The sequence below is a fragment of the Lissotriton vulgaris genome, chromosome 11, assembly GCF_964263255.1.
Source record: "Lissotriton vulgaris chromosome 11, aLisVul1.2, whole genome shotgun sequence".
Classification (NCBI taxonomy): Eukaryota; Metazoa; Chordata; class Amphibia; order Caudata; family Salamandridae; genus Lissotriton; species Lissotriton vulgaris.
Window position 1 is genome coordinate 941454935 of NC_141699.1, and position 8729 is coordinate 941463663.

Consider the following 8729-nt stretch of genomic DNA (forward strand, 5'->3'; position numbering starts at 1 on the left):
AATAATGTTTAACAATATTGTTTTCTTGTTTGTAGCGACCTGTTGTTAGGAATGCACACACCAGTGGTAGCGTTGTGGCAGAGTTGGTGCTCAGTGTGTCGAATAGATTTATCATGCCATAACCCTAGTGAGACTCGGCCAAGCTCTTGCCTAGCACTGAAAACTGGTGCCAGGACCAGCTATAGCTGTGGTGGCGCCCGGTGCAACAATCATCTTTGGCACCCCCACACCACATGACCGCCTCCTCGGTTTCTCTCTCTACCACTTGGCAAAATTTGCCCCCATCTCTCCAACCACAGGAATAGCACAAGAGCTGGAATGAGGTTTAAAGAAAGGGACCAGCTCATATAATGCATCCTCCTACGTACACCAGCAATGACATGTATGGCAATCTGTAATCCTGCCAATGTACATTCCTTTAATCAAAGGTGGTTTGCCTCGGTACTCTAGTCAAAGATGTATACCTCACCAAATAGTTTGAATGTCAGTCAAATGTCGTTTTCAAACACTCCATATTTTAAGAACGTATAATCGTTACATGTGGATTCAAAATTTTTTTTTTGTTAAATTGAAGATTATCTAGTTTTTTTCTCACAGTCTAATTTTAAGGGAGTTTGCACTTTCCAAAATTAATTTGAATATTAGTTCATCTATTTGAACAACAAGCCATATTGCGAGTGCTCGGAATGTATATTACTTCTTTTAGGCCTATGCTCGTAATGAAGATCAACAAAAGACTATGCAGTTCTGTTTGAAGAGCTACTTATCCCCCAGAGAGACCTATTAAGACTTTTACAAAACCAACATTTGCGTTTATTAAAGTAATGCAGGGTAATAATTGAATGTGTTCATTGAGTCTATGTTTTAATTTATTAACTACTAACAGCCCGTCCCGACGTTGTCCGGGTATGAAATAGAATGTGTGTAATGTGTGTATTTGGCAAGGGCAATTTATTTTAAAATCTCGCGGTAGACAACATTTTTTGTTTCATTAGAACAGGGACAGAGAAGGGCCAGCTGCAGCCCTGGTTGATGTTAGCAGGCGCGTGTAATTGGTGGAGTGATCAGCCGCCTGAGCCCGGCTACAGCCCTGGTTGATGTTAGCAGGCGCGTGTAATGTCGTTGAATGAGAGAGTTATCAGCCGCGGGTAAATCCGTTTAATGAGAGAGTTCAGTGACAGTGAGTAGGAGAGGCTGCAGTAATTGTCCCCGCAGACACGCTCATTTGCGTGTTCCCCCACTTGAGGCCCAGATGCAGGCCTGTTTGATGTCAGCAGGCGTGTGTTCCCCCGCTTGAGGCCCAGCTGCAGCCCTTGTTGATGTTATTAGGTGCATGTAATTAGTGTACTGATCCGCCGCCTGAGCCCGGCTAGAGCCCTGGCTGATGGTAGCAGGCGCATCTAATTTCGTTGAATGAGAGAGTTCAGTAACAGCGCGCAGGAGAGGCTGCAGTAATGTTACTTACCAGGCCTCCAGCTGAATACATTTGTCATGCCCCCAGCATTTCTCACGCCCCACAATCTTCTGATTAATGTATGACCCACATGGCATGAAGGGCGGAACGTAGCACATGCCCCCAGCGTTTCTCACGCCCCCAGCGTGCACCTTGATGCGGCGCAATTGCGTTCACGTGGCATGAATCCCGGACACGCGCACCCAGTGTTTCTCACGCCCCCAGCGTGCCCCTTGATGCTGCGCAGCAACGTAATTGGCGCTTGTATGTACGACTCACATGGCATGAAGGGCAGACACATGTCCGCAGCATTTGTCATGCCCCCAGCATTTGTCACGCCCCCAGCACACGCCCACAGCCCACGATGTGATGGCCGTACCACACGCCCCCAGCGTTAGTCACGCCCCCAGCCCATGCACACAGCACAACGCAGACACGCCCACAAGGGACTACTTTGCTGGCACGGTTCTTTTACCTTTTAAATGTATACGGTGTCCTACGGTACAATTGAATGTCTTGCACTGTATGATTGTGATGAACACCACGGTTTCTTGAAAAGTTAATAAAAACAATTAAAAAAAATGTATATGGTGGGCGTCTGCATAGCCTATGTCCTTCTGCTGCAACTGCCCTTTCCAACGCTGGATTGGGTGTTGTGATTGGTGCTGTGGTTACTGAGATTACCCGCCTCAAAGGTTTGGGCTCTCTCTTTATAATACTAGTATGGATTTTCTATGTAGCCTAGTGAAGCTCTCAACTAGTATCTCCATATTAGTTTGGTGTAAAATCATTAAAACAATACCACAATAATCAATGGAAAGCTTTGAGTTATTTTCAAATGTAACCATGCAAGAAGCATTTCATTGTGCTTAGCTACTATGCGCCTCATGAAGATTAGCATGCATTATCTTAATGCGGGACAAGCATAAAGTAATACTATTGATAACACAGCGATAAGTCGAAGACTATGGGCCTGATTACAGTATAGGTGCTATTTATTGCACCTGGTAAATAACTATGCCACAGGTAAATAATGATGCCACAGGGATCGTTATTTATCGAGTGCGATAAATATCACCTATTATGAGTTTCTGGGGAATAACATTCGGAATTAGGTGTTTAACGCCCCACATTCCGCATGGTTACAATAATTACTCCTGTTAAATTTCAGCAGGTTTGACCTGCCCAATTGTAATGAAGTTTGACAAATGTAGCTCATTTATTAATTATCGGGTGCGTTAAATAACACTCAACTCATAAGTCCACCTCGTGCGCAAACAGGGGTTTACGCATGGGTCCGAAAAAAATGACCAACACGTAACCAGGCCTTACGTGATGACATAAAACACAAAATACAAACATGAGAACTCTACCTATGTGATTGGGCTATTCTATGCATCAATTGATATGTGTACCCACTCTAAATGTCCTTAAATAACCATGCTCCTTGAGTCAAAAATTTAATATCAACATAACATTTATTTTTGTAGTTTTCTGTATACAATTTTTTATATATATTTAATAGAAGAATGATTCATCACATTAGGACAGCATAAGAAAAACAATATCTACAAGAAACAATTCCAAGGAAAGACAGATTCCATGTATTCATTCATCACTCACAGCATACATAGAGTATCAGACTCAGACAAACACGCTCATACGTAAAACGTGAAGCAAAATAGAAATGTTAGAGATGTGCTAAAAAGCATTCACGTTCCAGTATACGGAGATAGAAATGAGTAAAGCAGTTTTTAACGGGAACTTTTATTCAAGTGCCGACGCGCATTTCGGTGAGAAACCCATACACTGGGTATCACCTTCCTCAGGGCACAAATGATGGGAAAGAAAAAGGATAGCCAATGTGGACCTGTCAAAATCGGAATATGATGGTAGATGAGCTGAATTACGCTGTTTAGAATGTATTGGAAAATCAGAATGGAGCTCACACATGGGAACCCAGATTCATCAAAGTCCTGTTTTGCGAGTCCTTAATAGCGATTGTTAAGGAATCGCTATTAAAGACTCGCAAAACGGGATGCATGTAGAAATCGCAATATTTTTAGCGATTTCTACAGCTTCCTTATTTGCGATTTGCTAATTGCTAATCGCAAATAAGGAATGGCTGTCCCATTCATTCCTTTGGACCTAAAGGCCCATAGGAATGAATGGGGAGTCATTCCTTATTTGCGATTAGCAAATAGCGATTTGCAAATAAGGAAGCGATTTCAAGGGTGCCAGGGTGTCCAAAGGACACCCTGTAGCACCCCTGAAATGGTAATGTACACTGGTGTTGCGCACACACATGTCCAAAGAACATGTGTGTGTGTAACATACAACTTAGAAAAATGCACTAAAGTGCATTTTTCTAAGTTTTTGCTATTTACCATGTAGTTAGACATCGCGGTAAATAGCGTCCCAAATTACGAATTCGCAATTTTAAAATTGTTCATGAATTGCATTTAAGGACTCTCAAATAGAGATTCCTTAAATGCAATTATTCGCATTTTAGCGATGTTTAGATTTTCAATTTTTGCATTTGGGATGATGAATCCCAAATGCAAAAATAGCGCTCACAAAGGGCCAGATTCTCAGAATCTGGCCCTTTGCGAACCGATTTCGGCTTCATGAATCTGGCTGTAAGTTGCCTATCTGCAGAGTAGTGATAATGCTCGATGTCCAAACATCAGAATCCTTTTGTTGTCCTAAGTAATGGTGTACAGATCATCGCAGGGGCTAGTCGGTAGACGGTTGGAAATTACCAAAAACCCGCTAGTATGGTAGCTTCTAAATGTAAGAAGTCGAATTACAAACAGCGTGACCAAAGCAGATGGCCTAGGTACGTCGTGCTCGTGATTGGGTCCAAAACACTTTGCGGAAATACATGCTTAGTTGATTTAAAATAAGTATTTCTTTATGCTCAATGTACCGCTACCTGAGCTTTGGAACTTTTTTGTTCATGTGCTTTTATGTTCACTGATTTGGACTTTTGCTTTCCTTTATTGTCTTTCCTATACGTGCTCTGCCACATGGATACCTGATCATATAGCTACAACATAACATATCATGAGTTATGAAATGGTTGAGTTTAATGTGTTCTCCATTTGTTGGGTGGTAGACGACAGGGCCCATGGTCAGATTCATGCAGTATATGCAATTTTGGTAAATTGTATTCTTTTGGTGGGCATATCTGATTTTATTTTCATGCCATAATGTTTTGATGTCTTCTATAAAGAGAAACACGTTTTTTCAGTTCCAGGTCAGATTCAATGGGAATCTAATGTTTTATATTATATTTGACACTTCCTTACTTTTTAGTTTTTTCATACATATATTGTTTTTTTTTAAATGTTATTACATGGCTTTAAGTAATATTAGTTACTACATAACCTTCTAGTTCATACTGATTCATTTGGTGAGCAGTCTGGTATTTTTCTGCATGATGCCCAGAGCTGACAAACACTTACTGTGACAGCCTGTACCTGTGACACACAAGGTGTTGCAAAGATGGAAGTGGTATTTGTACCTGGCTTTGCTTAGTTGCTCTGTAAATGCTGTAGGCCACTTCAACCAGAGACAAGATGTTCAAGTTCTGCATAAATCTCCACTACAAGGGTCTCTGAAATTGAGGGTCTCGTTTATGAAAAGTGTTGCTTCGCTGGGGGAAACCAGCAATGCAACACTTTTCATAGCGTCATCCTTGTGACACCATGGATGCGTTGTATCTGCTGTACGGCACTCCATGTCGCAAGGATTTACAGATATGCCAGTGGCATCCTAGAAGTGGCGTAGTGAAATCTGATAGATTTCACTGCGTTACTTCTATGACCCTTTGTTGCGGGGGAACGCCCACTCTGCATACATTATGCCTGACGCAGAAATAATGTAGTACAGGGGTTTGCAAAGTGACGCATCTGCTTGGATGCGTCACTTTGTAAATATGTTGCAGGGTGGCGCATATTTTATGCCGCCAGTGCGTCGCAAAAAGTGACACACCGGCAGCGCCAGGAGCTCATAAATACGCCCCTGAGTTCTTTGAAGTAAACTATGGATTATGAAAAGCCTAGGTGTTTCATTTTCATGGTGTATTAAAGCAACAAGAGAGAACTTCAAACGTAAAACCAACCTAGTGAAGTTTTACAAAGTATGGGATGGTAACTTGGACATGTAAGATAATACAAAATTATAACAGGATGAATGATATTAATATAATTAGGACCTCCAGCCCATTTTCCACCCTGCTTCAATATAGTTGTTTTATTTCTAAATACATAGTTTGTAAGCTGGTATCATGCTATATTGGACGTGTTAACATTCTTTTTCAAAGGTCCATTATATTGTACTTCTGACACTACATGCAGTGTAATTGGAAAAGGTACCTTAATATTATCTGTACATTTAAGCTAAATTGAACGTATTTAAAGATATACATTGTATTACTCTACACGTTTTTGATGTTACTCAATGTATGGAAATACTCTGTTTCGAGCACTGATGTTTATTACCATCAAAGTGTGTGCGGGGGCAAAGTAAAGTGAAGTAAAGTAAAACTTTATTTGATCCAGACCTCTACTGAGGTCAACAAATACAAAATTAAAATAATTCCAAATACTCATAAAAATGCTTAGCTTCACTACAAGATGGTACAGTGGTAATGTTCAACCACCAACTCAGACAACATTAGAGTGAATTTGTTAGGATAGAATAAAATCTTTGGATTATAATTCTTGTTTAAAACAGCTTCAAAAAGCTTTTTAAAAACTTAAACAGGTTATGACAAACATATTCATTGACCGGAGAGTTACATAATGGGGGCAAGCTTAAGCAACAAATGCCGTGGGTCTTGAATGCCCACTGGCCTGGGACCAGCAACACCCGCCAGCACTATAAGAAAAGCCCGCCTATTGCGCAGTACAGAACATGCATGCGTTGCTCTTGGGACAAACCCAGGCCAATGGTAGGTCTAGCTGCGGCCTATCAGAGGTCATCCTGGTGCCCCTTTACATTTTTCCTTGATTTTCTTGTATCAAACATGGGCAAAAAGAAGGATCCTGCTATCCACCCCTCTTATAGGGAGCGGCAATCCACTCCCTCTATCTTCTTCAGCTTTTTTGCATGAGCTACAGGTGCCATCAATGAGAGAACAAGCGAAGAAACCTATAAATTGTTCCTAAAATATGACTGTGGCTACTAAGTGCCATCGAGCCTTTAGCCCTACCAATACATATGCTAATAATACTAGTACTAACCACAGGCCAATAATAAGATACACTCCTTTAAAATGTGTACTCAGGTGAAAGTAAAATATTCTAGCGACATCAATGTATCCAGTCAGTGGCGTAACAAGGCCCCAGCAGCCCCGGCAGTGCAGGAGGGCCCCTGAACTCCAGGGGGTCCCCTCAGCACTGTACCCAAGCCTGTGAGCTCTTAAGTGAGTCTGGAGGGGCCCCTCCTTGTAGTTCACAGGGGGTCCCTCAAGTTTCGTTACGCCACTTCATCCAATTTGTAACCTTTCCAATTTCTGATAGACAATCTCCTTGCCAATATTCAATCTATGTTTATGCCTTTATTTAACAAAATTAATGATAGATTATCATCCCTGGCATAGCTGTTTCTGCTATTTCCACCAATCTTCAGGAACCAGGGTGGGTGATAATCTTCCAAGGAACCTGTCCAATGTCTTTATGTGATTTCCCACGCATCCGGCACCATCTTAAATTCCTGTTTCTGACCTTACCACCTGAGATGGCAAGTAACCAGTTTACATCTGTATAACTAGTCCTTGCACAACTAAAGTAGTCTTCAAGTTGTTTATATACAATATGAAAAGAACTGGTGTTAAGACACAGTCTGACGCACACCTCTAGGCAGGCTAACATATTAAGAGCATTCGCCACTAGGACGTACCTAATTTTAACTGAAAGTCCCAAATGAAGAAGGCGCGTGAATTGAAGAGTTTTTAATTGACTCTAAATTCTCACAAGTATAGGCCATGCTTTTTTCCTGTTGCGATGATCAAAGGCTGAAGTGAGGTTCACAGAGGATATGTGCAGTGACCCTTGAGTGAAAGTAGTTTATTTGCATAAAGTGTGCCACCCTGCTCAACTGTCCCCAGTCCAGCCCTAAAATCATACTGAATGTCGGTCATTATATTGTTTTCATTCTTCCAATTCAGTATCCTTTCAAGAAGCGCTCTATCGCCTCCTTGACAATTGAGTCAGGAAGCAAAGTGAGGCGGCAACAACAAGGATCACCCTTGTCACTCTTTTTGAAAACAGCGAAAATAATTGCCTGAAACAATGAAGCTTATAGCACCAAACTACTAGTCACATTAAGAACATTAGTAAGAACTGGAGCCCACAAGTCTATATTCCTTTTATGCAGATTCATGGGGACACTGTTGGGCCTGGGATTTTTCCAGATAGACTGTTGTTATTGGCGTCAATTACTTAATGTAAGGACCATTTCAAATATGATGTAAAATGTAAATTCATATTGTGTGAGAATACCTCCAAAGACTATTTCTCACAATAAATAGAAGCAAAATGAGAAACACATACATCTGGTTGAATATGAACGTCTGAAATAGATTTAAGAGCATGTCTGAAATAAGAAGCGTTCACAGCTTCTAAAAAGCCCTAGTGTCTTTCAGAGCCCTAGCAACTAAAAAATGTTTCAAAACCTCTGCCATAATAACAGCTTTCCCTTTTTTCCATTGTTTTCGCATACTGCTGTATAATGCAACAACTTATCCCTGTCATGAAGCAACCTTTTCAATGCTTGTTGTAAATTATGATTTGTCTAGACCAGCAAGAGTCAGACCATTTATGCAATTTGTTAGAGTTTTTGGATTGCATGGCAAAGAAAAACATCCTCAGAACAGGATAATATCACATTTCTGTAAATGAAATCAAGATCTATGGAGGCCCATTTATATCTTATGCCCTTATCCTTGAGTGTTTCATCTCTAGAGATAACGGTATGTGACTCTTCGCCTAACTTGCAAAAGCAAGGGTTAAAACAGAGGATTATGGTCACTGAAACCATTAACAATAAGCTACTTTGCAAGTATTAAATCAACCAGGTCACAGGAGACAAAAATGTAGTCAATGATGCAGGAATTACCTCTACCAGCATTGGTCAGGAACCTCAGAGAATCTGGCTAACTTAATTATGATCAGTTATCAAAACAGATAATGATATCCCTTCTCACACTTTAAAAGCAAGTCCTCAGTAACTGGCGAACTGATAATGATATGTGTAACAATACAACCTA